At 44.8% G+C, this 17756-nt stretch overlaps 2 non-coding genes across 2 annotated transcripts; both read right to left on the reverse strand.

The window, feature by feature from the left end:
- Positions 1–410: 410 nt before the first annotated feature.
- LOC142449400 (U2 spliceosomal RNA) lies at positions 411–601 on the reverse strand. The gene has a single exon (XR_012784590.1). It is a non-coding gene; the product is annotated as a U2 spliceosomal RNA (small nuclear RNA).
- Positions 602–8391: 7790 nt separating this feature from the next.
- Positions 8392–8495, reverse strand: LOC142449492 (U6 spliceosomal RNA). The gene has a single exon (XR_012784652.1). It is a non-coding gene; the product is annotated as a U6 spliceosomal RNA (small nuclear RNA).
- Between the last annotated feature and the right edge of the window lie 9261 nt (positions 8496–17756).

The following is a 17756-nucleotide window of genomic DNA, read 5'->3' on the forward strand; positions in this document are numbered from 1 at the left end:
GCTATTTTGAATCAGACCATCATATGATTTATTACCCCCAGAATGATAAATTCAAGAGGATGGTCATTACCTTCATTATCTAAAAAGGACATTTCAAGATCTATATTTAAGTACAATGCTGTCTGTGCTGTGATTGGATAATATCTGTATCCATACAAAGAAATCTGGTCAACACAACTATTATTCAAATTTACTTACCACACACTAACGCTAGTGATGAAGCAACTAAAGGATCCTACCACTGTCTTCAGTCTGAATTCATCAAAGATGCAATCAAGATGCATTGGTAATTACCCACAATTAGAATGCAAAAGTTGGAAACACGAAGGAACAGTAGTTGGGAAATGTGGCTTTGGTGCTAGAAATGAAGATGGAGAGCACATGGTAGAATTTTTTTTTTAAGTCCCCCGAGGGGGTGCACTGTTCCTGGAAGTACTGCAATGCCGGGTCAATGCATGGAGTGGACAGAGCAAGCTCCTATTCCATCTCCCTGCTCCAAAAATCCATTTAATATATTGTCCTCAGATAGAGGACATATCCGATATTAAACTGATAAGGACAGATACTACACTTGATCTTAGCCAAAAGGCCGAGAAGTGATCACATGGTAGAATTGTGCAAGACTAATGACTCAGTGACTTCATCACCAATACTTTTATTCAACAACACAAATGATGCCTCCAAATGGAAGACACAGAAATCAAATTGATGATATCTGTGGGAAGAGACCATGGAGGAACTCAATATCATGAGCCAGCATGAGGCCAGGGATTGACTGTGGAACAGACTACCAAGTTGCTCATATGTAAACTCAGGTTAAAGTTGATGAAAATTAAAACACGCCAACAAGAACTATAACCTTGAGCATATCCTGTGGGAAACCAACACTGAACGAACTATGACGAGGACTATATTCCCTAACTTATTACAGAGAGAATCTGGAAAGCTGGTTTCCTCGGTAGGAAAGCATCCACTTTGGTAAGTTAGAGGTAAAGTCCCAAGTACATGATCCCGCTTTAGCTATCATTCCCACAGAGTCTCCCCTTAAAAGCTAGGCTGCCTTAAAGTGAGCACATGGTTGATTCTATCTCCCTATAGAAGCGGACATTACCCTTTTGCTCTCTCTTCCATTTGTGACACCAACCCCCTCGTACCTTCCCCCAGTGCAGGTTTTAGGTTTCCTCATCTTTGAGTCCAGGGACCTTAATGTAGACACCATCCACTGTGTGACATGTGTAACTACTGAATATACATGTCTCATGGCTACCTGTAAATGTCCTAAGATAGTAAAGGTTCTCTTTCACTTCTCCCAGTTCCACGTGGTCCATCAAGAGGAGTTGAGGTAAGCATGCTACCATAAAATATGTCTGACTCCTTTATTTTATTCTCTCTCCTATCTTTCTTAGCCTCTGATTTTACTACAATCTTTATATATTATTGCTGTACATTTGCATCTTCTGGCCCTTTGGTTGCTGGAGGCTGGTTTCCTCTGACAATATCCTACCTGAATTTTCAGAATATTTCAGTAATAGATTTTGACCCACTGAGCACAGACAGAAGACCTGGTGCGCCATGGGATGCCATCAAGAGCATAATACATGAAGACTGTGAAAGATCATTATAAAAAGAAGAAACAGGAAAGAAAAAAAAAGATCAAAGTGGATGTCAGGAGAGACTCTGAAACTTACTCTTGATCATAAAGTAGCTAGGGAAGATTAAAGAAATGAAGGCAAAGAGCCAAACAAAAATGTTCACAGGGCAGCTCAAGATGACAAAGGTTTATAATGAAATATGCAAAAACCTGGAGTTAGAAAACCTAAAAAGGACACAGTATATTTTGAGCCAAGAGAACTGAAGGAAAATTTCAAGCCTCAGCTTGCAATGTTAAAAGCCTCTATGCAAAAAAAAAAAAAAGTAAATAAATGCCTCTATGTAAAATATTGACCAATACAGGAAACAACAAAAGCAGATGGAAGGAATGCACAATCACTACACCGAAAACTAGTTGACAATTAACCATTTCATGAGAAGGCATTTGATTAAGAACTGATGGCACCGAAGGAAGAACTCTAAGCTGCACCGAATGCATTAAAAAAATAAGCCTCCAAGAATTTGCAGCATACCAAATGAAATGTTTTAACACACTGATGAAGCACTGGAAGCACTCACTAGTCTATGCCAAGAAATTTGGAAGACAGCTACCTGGCCAACTGACTGGAAGAAAGTCATATTTGTATCATCCCAAAGGACGCTGGCCCAACAGAGTGCTAAAATTATAAAACAATATAATTTCACATGCCAAGTGAAATTTTCCTGAAGATCATGCAACAAAAGTTGCAGGAGTAGACTGACAAGGAACTACTGCCAGAAATTCAAGTCAGGTTTGGAAAAGGACTTGGAACAAGGGATATTGTTGCTGATGTCAGATGAATCTTGGGTCAAAGTAGAGACTATCATGAAAATGGTTACTTGTCTGGGAAACCGATTACAAGGATTTACATATAACCTCCTCCTTGGGGGATGGACAACAGAAAAGTGGGTGAAGGGAGACGTCAGACAGTGTAAGATATGACAAAATAATAATTTATAAATTATCAAGGGTTCATGAGGGAGGGGGGAGCGGGAGGGAGGGGGAAATGAGGAGCTGATATCAAGGGCTCAAATCGGAAGAAAAAGTTTTGAAAATGATGATAGCAACAAATGTACAAATGTGCTTGACACGATGTATGTATGGATTGTGATAAGATTTGTATGAGCTTCCAATAAAATGATTTTTAAAATGTTACTTGTCTTTCATTTATTATTAAAAGGCATTAGACTGTGAGGATCAGGATCAAAACCAACTATGGACAGCCTTGAGAAGAACGGGAATTGTGAACAGTCCATTGTGCTCACAGGCATTCTGTGCCTGGGTCAAAAGGCAGGCCTTAGACAGAACAAGGGGGAGTGCGTCGTTCAAAATCAGGAGAGGTGTGAGTCAAGGTTGTATCATTTCACCATACTTATTCAATCTGTATGCTGAGCAAATCATCTGAGCAGTTGGACAAATGAAGAATGCACCATCAGGACTGGAGGAGGGCTCATAAACAACCTCCAATATGCAGATGACTCAACCTTGCTTGCTGACAGTGAAGACTTGAAGCACTTGATGAAGATCAAGGATTGCAGTCTTCAGGACAGCACTGAATCTGAAGCTCTGGGAGAGGGACATGTCTGATTGGAGCACATGGGAGCAAATGAAGGGGAAGGAAGAGAGAGTGGAGCACATCCTGGCCCACCAAGCCTTGACAATGATATTCCCGCTCAGAGTGGCCAATCCACAGAGAAGACCACATGGCTGGCCCCACTATGAGACACGACATCCCTCACTGACACATAGCCTTGCAGGGGACAACACTGGAGACACAGTGTGGGAATTCCACCAATTCTGATCCCACCACACCTAGGCAAAACACTAAGGGTGTGCAACAGAATGGCAAGGGGAGCAGAGCAACGAAGTCCCCAGGGAATACCAAAAATAAACTTTGGGGCCAGGGTTTGGCGTCCCAGACTCGACTGGAAAACACTCCTAAAGGCCAACAAACTGTCCTTGAACTAATTTCAAGCTTTTCTTTCTTGTGTTTTGGTTTTTGTCATCAGTTTGTTGGTGTTGTTGTTTTGTTTTATTTTGTTGCTTGGTTTTGCTCTGTCTTGTTTTTGTGCATGTTATTATCTCCTCAGGTCTGTAGGCTGGATGAACAATCTGGAGGAGAAAACAATGAGACCAACAGTTCTGGGGGGACATGGGAGAGGGTGAGGTGGGGGGAAAGGGAGTGGTGTTAACAAACCCAGGGACAAGGGAACAACAAGTGATACAAATTGGTGGTGAGGAGGGTGTAGGAGGCCTGATAGGGCGTGATCAAGAGTAATGTAAGCAGGAGGAATTACTGTAACCCAAATGAAGACTGAACGTGTTAGTGGGAGAAGAGGAAAGTCAAAGGAAATAGAGGAAAGAGCTAGGAGGCAAAGAGCATTTATAGAAGTCTGAATAAAGGCATGTACATATGCAACTATATTTATATATGAGGATGGGGAAATAGATCTATGTGCATATATGTATAGGTTTAGTACTAAGGTAGCAGATGGACATTGGGCCTCCACTCAAGGACTCCCTCAATGCAAGAATACTTTGTTCTATTAAATTGGCATTCTATGATGCCCACCTTCCCCACACAATCGCTGAAGACAAAGCTGATGCAAAGCAAATGTAGTGAAGAAAGCTGATGGAGCCTGGCTATCAAAAGATATATCATCTGGGGTCTTAAAGGCTTGAAGGTAAACAAGCGACCATCTAGCTCAGAAGCAACAAAGCTCACATGGAAGAAGCACACCAGCCTGTGCGATCAGGCGGTGTCAAAGGGATTAGGTATCAGGCATCATCAGAAAAAAATCATATCATTGTGAATGAGGGGGAGTGCAGAGTGGAGACCCAAAGCCCATCTGTAGGCCATTGGACATCTCCTTAGGTCATGGGGGAGGAGATGAGCCAGTCAAGGTGCAATGTAGCAACAATGAAACATACAAATTTCTTCTAGTTCCTAAATGCTTCCTCTGCCCTCCCCCGCCCCCTCACTATCATGATCCTATCCTACCTTACAAATCTGGCGAGACCAGAGGATGTACACTGGTACAGATAGGAATTGGAAACAGGGAATCCAGGACAGATGATCCCTTCAGGACAAGTGGTGAAAGTGATGATACTGGGAGGGAGGGTAGGGTAGAGAGGGGGAACGGATGACAAGGATCTACATATAACCTCCTCCCTGGAGGATGGACAACAGAAAAGTGGGTGAAGGGAGATGTCAGAAAGTGCAAGATATGACAAAGTAATCATTTATAAATTATCAAGGCTTCATGAGGGAGGAGTAGCAGGGAGAGGGGGAAAATGAGCTGATGCCAGGGGCTTAAGTGGAGAGCAAATGTTTTGAGAATGATGAGGGCAATGAATGTACAAATGTGCTTTACACAATTGATGTATATATGGATTGTGATAAGAGTTATATGAGCCCCTAATAAAATGATTTTTTTAAAAGGATTGTAGTCTTCAGTATGGATTTCAATGTTTGAACTATTGAGGTGTATTTTATGTGAATTATATGTCAATAAAACCAATCAACTTTTTAAAAACCTTAATGGAGTAACATTAACTCAAAACTCACTACTTAGGAGTCAATACTGACCCATGGCAACACACTGTGGGTTTCTGAGACTATAACTGGTTACAGGAAAAGAAAGCCTAGTTTTTCTCCCATGAAGTTGCTGGTGGTATTGAACAGCCAACCATGTGGATAGCCCAACGCATAACCACTACACCACCAGGGCTCCATAAAATAATATTAGGGATAGGATGATTTAAATTTTAAGAAATCCATTTGCAGGTTTTATCATTTGATTAAATATAAAAGATTGCTCACTCATTCACTCTCTCACTCACTCACTTACTCTCATTAACTCTCTCACTCTCTCTCTAGCTCACTAACTCACTCATTCACTCACTCACTCAACTCACTCACTCACTCTCACAAAAAAAGAGCAAGAAAGAAAAAAATTTAAATAAAAGATTATAATACAAACAACAGCAAAAATAATACTAGGGAGAGAAAAATCAGTGAAATTATTCTAATCCTAAGAATTTATATAGTGTCAGCTATTTTTAGCAAAAGCCTCTGAAAGGTCAATGTAATTTGAAAATATTACCACTACTGTATAAGCTATGTGGGAATAGGGTTTATATTTGAAGTGGCAGTTTTAATTCTTAGACCTAGACAATTCTCAATACATGTTTTGAGAAAGCCTGAATAGAAAATGAAAAAAATAAAATCAAAATCCTCACAAGTGGACCGATAGGGAACCTTGTGATCAATGGAGAAACGGTTGGGGTTGTGGAGGGTTTCATCTGACTTGGGTCCACAGTCAGTGCTCCTGGGAGCAGTAGTCAAGAAAGAAAGCGATGCATTGCATCGAGTAAACTGCTGCCTGAGACTTCTTTGAAGGACTGAGGAGCAAGGATATCACTTTGAAGACTAAGGGGTGCCTGATCTAAGCCATAGCATTTTAAATATCTTCAGACGCATTTGAAAGTTGGACATTGAATAAGGAAGACCAAAGAAGAATTGATGCATTTGAATTAGTATGTTGGTGAAAAATATTGAAAGTACCATGGACTAGTAAAAGAACAAATATATCTTTCTTGAAAGCAGCACACCCAGAAAGCTCCTTAGAAGTGAGGATGGCAGTACTTCATTTCACACATTTTGGACCTGTCACCAGGAGAGACCCGTCCCTGGAGCAGAGCATCGTACTTGGGAAAGTGGAGGGGCAGGAAAAAGAGGCAGGCCTTGGAGGAGATGGACTGACACAGTGGTGGCAACAGTGGCTCACCCGTAACAATTGTGAGCATTCTGCAGGAGTGGACAGTGTCTCCTTCTGTCGTACACAGGGTCACCCCAGTCAGAAACAGCGGCACCTAACAACAAAGTCTGGCTATCAGCAAACTCTAGCTTATTTCTAATTACTAAAGAGATTGAATAGCTGTTCATACATACAAAGGTCAGAGAATAAGTATTGCTACAAAATACCATAGAAACCTTTCTGAAACACAAATATAAAAAATGTGAGGCTATTCCTGTCAGCTCATCCTCCAACTAGGACTAGACACTTTTTCCCCCAGGTTACTCTTTTACTTCACCATTGCTTTAGCTGCTCTAAGTTCAGAAGCAAGTTTCAAGTGTCTTGCTATCTATTTTTTCCTTTTATTTCTGTCCTGTCTTTTTATTACTTTTTTTTTAAGTTTTCTTGACGTCATCCCACAACATGTATGGTCTTTGGTCATTGGAGTTCTTGAGATAGTCTTTGAATTCAGGTGTGATAAACTCTAGGCCTGTACGCTTCTGAAGGTGGTGTTTCTACCTCTCTAGCCCTCTCCACAAAGATTTCTGTGCTCTTCGATTCACACTACGTCAAAATGGCCATTCCGGCCTTCTTCAGGAATGCAGACTAAAGTTCCTTTTCAATGTTTATGGAGTTTTGGAAACAAAAAGAAGTTTAAAGGGGCAAGATCGGGGCTAGAGGGTGCATGGGATAAGGTTTCCCAAAGAAATTATCCCCAAAAGCCCTTGTGACCCTCAAAGAATCAGTAGGTGTATTGGCATAGGGAGGGATGGGAAACTTACAGTGCAATTTTCCATTTCCTTAAAACTCCTTCCTAATAAGCCCTCATGACCATCCTGTGTCCAAGAAAATCTATCAAGATTATCCTTTGGGAATCCCTAAACACATTCACCCTCTCTGCTTTGAATTCAACTGGCTCAGCAGACCCCTAATGGAAGCCGCTTCCTTCATTGTAGCCCTTTTTTAAAAGTACACACACACACACACACACACACGAAGGCTAAAGGAGCCCTGGATAAACATTGGGCTGCCGACCACGAGGTCAGCAGTTGGAAACCACCAGCCACACCTTGGAAGAAAGAAGAGGTTTTCTATCATTAGAAAGAGTTGCAGTCTCAGAAACCCACAGGGATAGCTCTACCCTCCCTGAAGGGTCCCTATGAGCTAGAAGGGATCGATGGCCGTGAGGATAATTCGACAAGTGCACAGCTGAGAGAACTTGCAAAGTGCAGCCCCCACAGGTCAGAGTGAAGTACAAACACATTTTGCATCTATGAACTGGAGTCTTAGTGTATGGATGGATCGATGCCAGGCAGGCTTCTGGTAGCAAGTGACCTTGAATCTCCCACGCACGTCTGCGGAGCTGACCAGAGCTGGCTATGTAACCTGTCAGCAGCTTTGCAAGGTTTTCTCCTTCTTTTACTCACGGCCCGTGTTCACGGCCCAGTTGGCTCAGTGCCCGCTCTGTTCTTGGCCCACCACTCTGCACCCGGCACGAATACGCTCGGAACCAGGAAGACACCTTACATTCCAAAAACCCAGACATACCTGTCCATATAGAAGCATCACTCCTGTAGCCTGCAGCGTGTCTCCTCCGGCCCAGACACTGGACCATGGAGCTTTGCCCAGGCTGGGTTTTTCTCCCCAATATAGCCTGTTTGCTCTAATTCAACTGATTTGGTCTCTAGCGCCTCTCGACTTCCTTACACTTAGTAGCAATATGGTATTTACGCTGTGTGCGTGTTGTGTAAACACTTAAAAAGACAGTTGCCATAGACTGGATTTCTACTCTTGGCCACCCCCTTGCCACATACGTATGCTCTTTTGACTAATTATTTCATGAAGTTCCCATTCTAGCTTTTTAAACTTTTTTCTTCTGTTGAGTTATCCAATTTTTGTTGTTTATTTGTAATTCTTGTATTTTGTAGAGATGAGTCATTTTCAGTTAAGTTTGATTTTTTTAAAAATATGGAACGCTTCACAAATTTACGTGTCATCCTTGCGCAGGGTCCATGCTAATCTCTGTATCAGTTCAATTTTAGTATATGTGCTGCCGAAGCGAGCACCAGTTAAGTTTGATTAACGTAGTTTTGTTGGCATATATTCACATGTACTTGTTCAGTCATATTAAGAAGATTGGGGGGGGGGAAGCAGCTCCCTGCAATCATCACCACAATCAACTTAGAACATTTTCTTTGTGTACTCATTGTTCTTACCTCCCCAATCACCCGCTCCCTTCTCCTCCTATACCATGCCCTAGGCAGTTCCTGTCTCTAGAAATCTACCTATCCAGAAAATCATATAAAACCAACAGGAAGGACGGAAACAAATAATGACTAGGAAAAGCAGAAAAACCTGCCTAAGAGGAAGCAGAAAATATTAAAAGCTGAAACAACTGGAAATTGGGTCGGAAAGAGATCAAATGATAAGGTATTTCATCTGAATCTAACTATGTCTGCCACTTGCCTGTCAGTTTGTCAGATTGTGGTGGCTGGTGTACTGCTGTGATGCGGGCTGGTATCTCCAATGCCAGCAAGGTCACCTGACATGAACAGATTTCAGCGGAGCTTCCAGATCGAGAAGAAGGAGTAGGTTGTCCACTTTGGAGGAATTAGCCGCGACGGAGAGCCTTGTGCACAGCTTTGAAACACTGCTGGATACGAAACGCCGGAAGCAGAACATTGTTGGAGAGAGTGCTGGAGGCTGGGCCTCCGCAGCCATGTGTGGAGTAGGGGCTGCTTCTCCAGGGGAGTTGGCCCTGGGGGCAGTGAAGCCTGTGGCAGTGGCGCTTCCAAGAGCTTCACGTGCTGATGGAGCACAATGCAGGCTGAGAAGGAATGGCTGCGAACATGTAATGATCAGAGTCTGGAATGTACAAAGTATGAATCTAGGAAAATCGAAAGTCATCAAAAATGGAATGCAATGCCCAGTGATCCCTGTCTTGGGGGTTAGTGAACTGGAATGGACTGGTATTGGTCATGTTGAATGAGAAACTCATCCAATTTTCTATGCCAGAATGACACAATCAAGAGGAATGGCATGGCTCTCAGTGTCACAAAGGACATTTCGAGAGCTCTGTCTGTCTGTGACAGGATTATATTGACCTATTATACATTTGTATATAATATAAATGTATATGCAAAGATACTACAAATACCTGTTTATATATTATACAATATAAATATACAACTATTTATCTGTCTTCAAGGATATCTAATCAATACAAATATTATTCAAATGTATGCACCAACCACAAAAGCTAGTGATAAAGAAATTGAAGAATTCAACCAATGACTTAGGCCTGAAATTGATCAAGCATTCAATCAAGGTGCATTGTTAATTACTGGCAATCTGAATGCAGAACTTGGAAACAGGAAGGAACAGTAGTTGGGAAACATGGACTTGGCGACAGAAATAAAACTGGAGAGCACATGGTAGAACTCTGCAAAACCAGTCACTTCTTCACAGCAAGTACCTCTTTCTCTTTTAAATCACTGTATTGGGGGCCTGTAAGGCCTGTAAACACTTATCACAATCCATCTTTCCATCCATTGCGTCAAGCACATTTGTACATTTTTCGCCATCATCATTCTCAAAACATTTGCTTTCTACTTGAGCCCTTGGTATCAGCTCATTTTTTCCCTCCCTCCCGGCTCCCTCCTCCCAGTACTTCTTTTTTTTTCATTGATTGGGAGTTAATACAAATATGTCATTCCATATTGATCACATCCTTCAAGCAGAAATGTATAATTGCCACGACAATCAGTTTCCAAACATTCTTTTTCTTCCTGGACTCCTTGACACCACCTCCCTTTTACCCCCCTCCCACTACTCCTGTATCCCAACCCCCACCCTACAATCCTTATTTTACTTGCTGTCCCTATAGGCTCATCAATCCTGGGTTTTATATACCAAAACACAGAAGTCCATGTTAAAGAACAACTTCAAGAGGGTGACCTCCAATGACATAACACCTCTGAAATACAGCCTAATACGAACAAAACCAAAACAAAAATACAGAAAATGTTGAAAGCCAGATAGGTCCGGCATATATCAGAGGGGGTCAACTGTTCACGCTGGGTTTATGTCTTTGATCTTCTCTCCAGGGCACTCTGTTTAGTAACCAACCACCTTCCTCCCATCAATTGTGGAGAGAGGGAGTTCACCGGAGGCTTCTTTGCTCTGTAGTTCCCACAAATGAATCTTGGGCTCCCACTGCCATCCATAGCCTACTGCAAACTGGATTCTCACAATTTTAGCTCTGATACTACTCTCTCCTTCGACTTCAGATTATATGGTTTATAATCCCTCAGTAACTAATGGTGGTGTGCTTCTTCCATATGGACTTAGTTGACATCTCACTTAAATGGCTGCTTGTTGGGATGTAAACCTTTAAGACCCTAGATGCTATTTTATCTCATAACCGGGCATCATCTAATTTCTTTGCCACATTTTTCTGTCTGTAGCACCCATATCTTCTGTGTTCCCTTCCTGAGGGTGAATATTGAGCAGGGTATGATGGAAGAACTAACAGTTCTTATGTTGGAGCTAGGATTTAGTGTGAGCCCCAAACCCATTCCTGAATCTATGTTTGTTTGTTTGCTTTTTAATCATTTTATTAGGGGCTCATCAATTCTTATCACAATCTATACATACATCAATTGTGTAAAGCACGTTTGTATATTCATTGCCTTCATCATTCTCAAAACATTTGCTCTCCACTTAAGCCCCTGGCATTAGCGCCTCATTTTCCCCCTCCCTCCCGCTTCCCACTTCATCATGAACCCTTGACAATTTATAATTATTTTGTCATACCTTACACTGTCCGATGTCTCCCTTCACCCACTTTTCTGTTGTCCACCCTCCAGGGAGGAGGTTATATGTAGATCCTTGCAATCGATTCCCCATCTCTACCCCACCCTCCCTCCACCCTTCTGGTATTCCCACTCTCACCACTGGTCCTGAAGGATCATCTGTCCTGGATTCCCTGTGTTTCCAGTTCCCATCTGTACCAGTGTACATCCTCTGGTCTAGCCAGTTATGTAAGGTTAAACTGGGATCATGATAGTGGGTGGGGAGGAAGCATTTAGGAACTAGAGGAAAGTTGTATTTTCCATCGTTGCAACACTGCACCCTGACTGGCTCGTGTCCTCCCCAGACCCTTCCGTAAGGGGATGTCCAGTTGCCTACAGATGGACTTTGGGTCCCCACTCTGCACTTCCCCCTCATTCACAATGAAATTTTTTTTTTGTTCTTTGATCCTTATACCTCATCCCTTTGACACCTCGTGATCGCACAGGCTGGTGTGCTTCTTCCATGTGGGCTTTCTTGCTTCTCAGCTAGATGGCCGCTTGTTTACCTTCAAGTCTCTTACCTTCATAGTGATTAATCAGAAGCATAGTGATTAATCAGAAGACAATATGTAATTCTATATTGTGAAATATTTGTGTGTTTTCTGATGGTCTTAGGCAACCTCTGTGAAAGGGTCATTCGATCCCCAAAGTGGTCACCATCCACAGGTTGAGAACCGCTGCTGTAGGCAAAACAGTGAATGACGCAGGAAGCATAAAAAACGATGGGGAGAATACACAGTCACTGTCCCAAAAGCAAGAACTAGTCGACATCCCACTATTTCAGGAGTTAGCATGTAAGCAAGAACCAATGGTACTGAAGGGAAAAGTCCAGGATGCACTGAAAGCATTTGCTAAAACAAGGATCCAGGAATTGATGGGATAGCAATTGAAGTGTTTCTGCAGGCTGATGAAGCCCTGGATACACGTACTCGTCTATGCCAGGAAATCTGGAAGACAACTAATTGGCCAACTGACTGAAAAGGCTTCATATTTTTTTTAAAGGCTTCATATTTGTAACCGTGCCAAAGAAAGGTGACCCAATGTCACTGATATCACATGCAAGTAACATTCTGCTGAAGACCCTCCAGCAACTATAGCAACAGTGCACTGACAGGGAGCTGCCAAAGGTTCAGACTGGATTCAGAAGAGGACATGGAACAAGGGATGTCATTGCTGACGGCAGAGGATCTTGCTGAAAGCAGAGATACCAGAATGATGTTTCCTTGTGTTTTGTTGCCTATGGCAAGGCATTCGACTAAATAGATCATAACAAATGATGGATTGCCTTGAGAAGAATGGAATTCCAGAATACTTTATTGTGCTTCTGCAAAACTTGTACAGGGATCAGGAGGCACTGGTGTGAACATAACAAGGGACACTGCAGGATTTAAAATCAGGAAAGGTGGGGGACAGGGTTGTTTCCTCTCACCATAATTATTCAGTCTGAATGTTAAGCAAGTGATCAAAGCTGGCTTATATGAAGCAGATGTGGTATCAGGATTGGAGGAAGGCTTATTAACTACCTGCAATATGCAGACGGCCAACCTTTCTCGCTGCACGTGGGAAAGAGTTGAAGTACTTGCTGAAGAAAATGAAGGACTGTAGCCTTGAGTACGGATCGTATGCTGAAGGCCAAAATTCTGTAACTAGACCAGTGGGTATCACCGTGAGAAATGGAGAAAAGGCTGTGGGATACAAAAAGATTTTCCCCAGGTTGTCTCCTGCTTGCCAGCTCATTGTGTGGTCATCTGCTTAGATGTTTTCTCCCTGAAGGCATCAGCCATCAGAGCAATCAGACCATTGTCTGTCCACAGTAGCTGGGGCTTACACCCTACTGATAAAGGATAGTGAGTGATTCCCTGGAGAGGCCAGAGGCAAGGTCAAGCCCATTCACATACAACTAAGGTTAGGCTGCCATCTTGAATCTAGGATCAGCCCAACTTGTCTCTTCTCTTCCTATTGTGTGTATACCCCTAGATCATCTCCCTCCCATTACTTTATTGCCTATCATACTGTTGTTAGGTAGTTTTAGCGCAGGGATGGGGAATGTTCGTTAACTTCCCTGCCCAGAGAGCCAAGCACGGGAACAAGGAGTGGCGCACTGCACGTGCTCAGAGGCTCAGGTTTCCCACCGTAGGCATGGGTGGGCGCTAAACCTGGATTGGCCCACCTAGGCCACCTGGATTGGCCCATGTTGGCCCACCTAGGCCAGGTGAATTCACTTCAACCAATGGGGTTGATCAGGGGTTGTCCACCACCCCTCCCCATGGAATCTTTGAAAAGGCAGGAGCCCAGAGTCAAGAGAGAGGGAGAGAGAGAGAGAGAGAGAGAGACCTTGTCTGCGTGACGCTGGGCAACTTCCGCCAGGCTGCATGGTCGGGAGGAGTCCGGTGGGTGCTGTGCAAACCTGAAACTTCTCCTAACTCTCATAAAACTCACTTGGATCATGTATCAGGCTTTGGCGTGAATTCTTTCTCACGCAGGGCCAAGGACTGAGGTATAACTCTAGCTCCAGAGAGATCTAACATAAGTCATCTCTAGCTACTTCCGGCTGGCAAAGGGGGTGAAGTGGGATTTTGGGTTCATACCCTTCCTACTCTGTTAGAAGGGGTTGTCCATTCAGGGCCCAGGATGGATAAGGTCGAGGTGGGTTTAGGAGACAGTGGTCCTGGAGCGGGCACACTTGGTTCAGAGGCCTTGGTACCTGAGAACTGGAAAAACAGACAGACAACAGGTGAACAGTTTAAGTGAGACATGGGTAAGATTGTAAGGTGGCAGTGCCTTTGAAGTTAGGTTGGTAACATAGGAAATCAGTAGAAATCTTGGTACTAACAGGCATGAGAGTTTGGTCACTGTAAACACAGGAATGGGGTAAAGGCATTCACTGGCCTAAAGGCTGTGAGGGGTCTGAGGTAGAATCCTCTGTGTAGCCCTCATCTCTCCTGGGGTGGCGATGAAATACCATCCTAAGACCGCCCAGTGGCTCACAGGAGTATTCATCTGTTCCCACAGTTCCTGTGAGGAAATCTGAGGTTCCTCCACTGTGAGGGACATTTGGAAAGCTGTAGAGGGACGAGGATGAGGCCCGATGACGATGCAGGTGTGCAGCTTGGACAGTCTATCTCGGCCTAGGAGAGGAGCTGGACATTCAGGGATTCCTAGGAAGCTATGAGAAGAATAGAAGTTATCCCATAGGCACCTGAGAGGTTCAGTAAAATGTTTCACTACAGGTTTTCCTGACACTCCCAGGATGGAGCAGGTGCGGGGTGCCAGGGGTCCAGGGAAGGAAATAAGGACAGAGGTGGCCCCAGTATCTAAAAGGAAGTTCACTGACCTTCCTGCCACATCGATGCTTACCCTAGGCTCCAGACCATTAACAGTTACCTCTTGCTGCTGGGCTATCTGGACCAGGCGCCTTCAATCCTCCTCCTCCGTTACCAGTTGCACGTTGGCCTGTGGGCGCCTCCCCTCCAGGTTTTGGGCCTTAGGACAGAGGCCAGCCCAGTGGCCAGTCTGCTTGCAATGGAAACATGGCGTCTGAGGAGGCTTGTTCCGGTCAGGGCAGTTCCTAGCCCAATGACCCAGTCGCCGGCAAATGCAGCACTTGGTACCTGGTTCAAAGGTCTGGGAACCTGGGAGGCATTCGACGGGCGTCTGCTATTGAGTGCAGCTAATACCTGGGCATGTCTAATGTCCTTTCTTTTCTCCTCCTGGGCTCGAGCCTCCCCTTCCTGCTCCCTTGTATTAGCACAAGCAACCATCTCCTCTAGGGTAGCTCCTTCAGGCTTTTGCACTAGTTTTTGGAGTTTCTTGAAAATGTCCTATGCGGACTGTGTAGAAATTTGTCCCTGAGCAAGACTTGCCCCTCATAGGAATCAATATCTATAGCAGTATGACTCTTTGGGGCTTCTTTTAGCAGCTCTAAAAAGCTTACAGGAGACTAAGTAGGTCCCTGTGAATCGCTGTCACCTTGGCATATTTCATGGCCTTTTGCCTACCTGTCTTTAGTCCACTTGTGATGCACACCAGGAAATGTTCCCGTGCCCACTTGTCCTGAGGCTCACTGTGATTCCAAGCAGGGTCTATTAAAGGTACAGCAGTTTCCCCAACTGGGTACTTTTCATTCATCACGTGTAACTCCTCTGCAAACTTCCTAGCACCTTTGAGCACTCGTTTTTTCTCAAATTCTGTCATGGTCTGTCCCAGTATGACCATTCCATCCTTCCAGCTTAAATCATGGGCTCGGGTGAGGTGCTGGAAGTGTTCTATGTACTGTTCAGGTTTGTTACAGTAGCTGCCCAAGTCATTTTTAATTTGCTTGAGTTAAATTAGAGCAAAAGGCTTGTAAATTGCCTGGAGACCAAGCTCCCCCGCTGCCCCTACTACAGGTAGAATAGTCAGGGCTGCTTCACGGTTGCGATAATAGTTGCCCTCAAGTCCAGGGTTCCTTAGGGGGTCCTGGGTGCACTGGGAATGAAGATCTTTGTTCTTCCTCAAAAGGAAGAATGCTCTAACACACAGCATCTTCAATCACCTCCCCATTGTTCCACAACAATGTTCTAGCTGGTTCAGGGTTGGAAGGGAAAGTGTACCATTGACTGGCCATGATTCCCCTTCCTCTAAAAGATACTGTGGCCAAATAGAATTGCAAAGCATAGTCAGCTTCTGTTTGTCCAGCCTCTCCGGATCAAATCTATCCCAATTGGACAGGATACATCCGAGGGGGCAAGTCCTGGGTATTGAGCTGGTGAGTCCCATCTAGAAAACACAAAACAAGGTGGCTATTGAGAGCTTGATGCCTCAAGGTCAATAACCGCAGCTTCAGAGCACACGTCTGGAGCGCCGTGAATCTGAGGCCTCAGGAAGGTGCCCCTGCCCAAGGGAGGGGTCGAAGACCAGTCGCTGAAGCTGGCATTTTGTTCTGACCGTTTTCTAGACCACAAGCTAAGAGGGCCACTGCTTGGGTGGCCCCATGGCCTTCAAAGATGCCTGCTGGCAAATGCAGACTCTCAAATCTCTGAAGGGAAGGGACATCTATCCTGCAGCTTGGGGAACCTTTAAAGAATCGAAATGTCTGGCTGGAGCATCCTGGCAGTGGAGCTGTATTAAGAGTTGTCCCAGAAAGTTCTGGAGGCAGCATCACTGGAAGGCAAAAGTTAACAGTTACTCAGGCTTGGCTTCCATATGCCTTTGGGCTAGGCCTGGACAACGGAAAACCAGCCAGTAGCAAGGAACAAACCTACACTGGTAGAACACTAAAGCATCTTGTTTGAAAAACCAGGAGAAAGCTAAAGGGAATGGATGGGAAAAGGGAAACATTCGGCTCCCGGGACTAGAGCAGGGGCTAGCGTGGTTGGAGCGGTGGGCACCATCTTGGCAGGGTCACGTGCTCCGTTGCCCTGTAGCCAAAATGGCGGACACCAAGTGGTGCCATGCTGCCAGGGCGTGGTGACTCACGTGGTCCGGAAAATGGCTGCCACAGCTTGCGGCCTAGAGTCCTACACGAACCAACAGAGTTTAGATAGGCGCACCCAGCCATCCAGCTGGCCAGAGCACAAAACAGGCAATTCTCCCGGCCTGCAGCCCACAGCTTCCCAGCCCCCTCCCAGGAATCCAGCCTTGGGAAGCCAGGCAAACTCCCGGGAAGGCAAGAGCAGAAAGGCAGATGTAAAATCCTGAACACCAAAAGGATGGGGCTGCGGCAGTACATTACGAGAGTCCCCATGAGTCGCTTCAGGGAGCCATCACCTCCCAGATGTTGCTGGAGCAGTTCAGACTGGCTTCCTTTCCAGCTACGCGCCGTCTCCCGAGGGTGGTGAGGTGAAAAGAGACCAGAAAGTGTCCGAAACCAGTGAGACCAGAATGGGAGGGTCAGCGCCCGCTTACCTTATATATCCAAGTCACGTAGCACCACTTATGTTAGATCTCTCTGGGGATAGAGTTACACTTCAGTCCTTGTCTCCACGCGAGAAAGATTTCACGCCGAAGCCTGGTTCGTGATCCAAGTGAGTTTTATGAGAGTTAGAAGTTTCAGGTTTACACGGCACCCATAGGACTCCTCCCGACTGTGGAGCCTGGCGGAAGCTGCCCGGCGTTACGCAGACGGGGGTCTCTCTCTCTCTCTTGACTCTGGGCTCCTGCCTTTTCAAGGAGGACGACCCCTGATCAACCCCATTGGCTGAATTGAATTCACCTGGCCTAGGTGGGCCAATCCATGCCTACCGGTGGGAAGCCTGAACCTCTGAGCATGTGCAGTGCGCCACTCCTTGTTCCCATGTTGGCTCTCTGGGCAGGCAAGTTAAGGGACATTCCCCATCCCTACGCTAGAACTACCTAACAGTACAACCCCTTCCTGCTACATATGTGGTTACCTGTAATCAGTGGGGCCTTCATGCCCCTAAGTATATATAACCTTTGGTTACAAATATACTCTTTCTCCTCCTCTGTCTCCCAACTCCAGGTGGACCACCAAGA

Source organism: Tenrec ecaudatus, chromosome 5 (assembly GCF_050624435.1).
Source record: "Tenrec ecaudatus isolate mTenEca1 chromosome 5, mTenEca1.hap1, whole genome shotgun sequence".
Classification (NCBI taxonomy): domain Eukaryota; kingdom Metazoa; phylum Chordata; class Mammalia; order Afrosoricida; family Tenrecidae; genus Tenrec; species Tenrec ecaudatus.